The sequence below is a fragment of the Herpailurus yagouaroundi genome, unplaced genomic scaffold (genome assembly GCF_014898765.1).
Source record: "Herpailurus yagouaroundi ecotype Mexico unplaced genomic scaffold, PumYag 202, whole genome shotgun sequence".
Classification (NCBI taxonomy): Eukaryota; Metazoa; Chordata; class Mammalia; order Carnivora; family Felidae; genus Herpailurus; species Herpailurus yagouaroundi.
In genome coordinates, this window is record NW_024412433.1 from 13,969,860 (window position 1) to 13,970,981 (window position 1,122).

General features: G+C 35.6%; 1 non-coding gene across 1 annotated transcript; it reads right to left on the reverse strand.

Annotated features, from left to right (window-relative positions):
- Positions 1–267: 267 nt before the first annotated feature.
- On the reverse strand, positions 268–339 carry TRNAA-AGC (transfer RNA alanine (anticodon AGC)). The gene has a single exon. It is a non-coding gene; the product is annotated as a tRNA-Ala (tRNA).
- Between the last annotated feature and the right edge of the window lie 783 nt (positions 340–1,122).

Sequence of the window (1,122 nt, forward strand, 5' to 3'; positions counted from 1 at the left end):
TCTACCTTCCATTTGGAATAGTGACTGCACGCGATCCCTTATTTAATGACCAAATCCTATCATTAACCATTAGGGAAGTAGAGCCAGCATATGAAATGGAACAACAAAACATCAAAATTAAAACAACAGTAACAACAACAACAACAACAACAACAGCTCCCTTTGATTTCTAAAGTGTTTGATTAAAATTCATTAAGAATAAAATCTTGTACTATATGGTGTGGCTGTCACAAAGAAATATATTTCCTGAGCAGGGCATAAATAGAATGGAGATGCTGGGGATCGAACCCAGGACCTCATGCATGCTAAGCATGTGCTCTACCACTGAGCTACATCCCCACCTGCCATAGCACTGGCTTTCTAGACTGCTTTCATGAAATAAAACAGAAATTTGCTCCCTTAAAAGAAAACTACTGGTTATAGTAATAGCCAGAAGGTTTTCTTTTCTGGGGGGAAGGGGGGAGGGGGGAGAGGGGAGCAGATAATGCAGAGGGTGTATATGGGGAGGTCCTAGGAGTTAGAAATGAAAATATTTACTTTTATTTCTGTGCTTTTGTGTACTTGAGTATTTTACCATGCAGACATTACCTACTTAAAGCAAATAAAGACGTAAAATAAAGTAAAAGAGAAAAAAACCAGAATGAAATCCTGTGATGTTTATAATTTTCCTTTGAAAAGAAAATACTTCATAATAACTTGTAATGCATGTAAAACTATTAAAGTCGCACTCATTCTTTATAGCTTACGTTGCTAAATAAAGCAAACGATGACAATTCTATTTTGAATATTATTATTTTTTTCTTTTTCTTTTTTGTATTACTAAATCTAAGAAGGAATTGCCATTTTCAGAGTACCGTTGCTGGTTCCTCAAGTTCCTGTGGATGGGACACAGCATCTGTTGAGTGTTTTAACGTGCACTTTCAAGGCTCCCACAGTATTCACAGATTAAACATCCAGAAAAACATTAAGTATTTCTCACCATGAGAATACCACCTTATATTTCTACGACCCTTTTTGTGTGTTTATAACACTTCTTTCATGCATGATCACATTTTATTTTTCATTTGTCTGTGAGCAAGATTTCATTATACCGATATTAAAAGGCATCAAAAGCGAATGCAC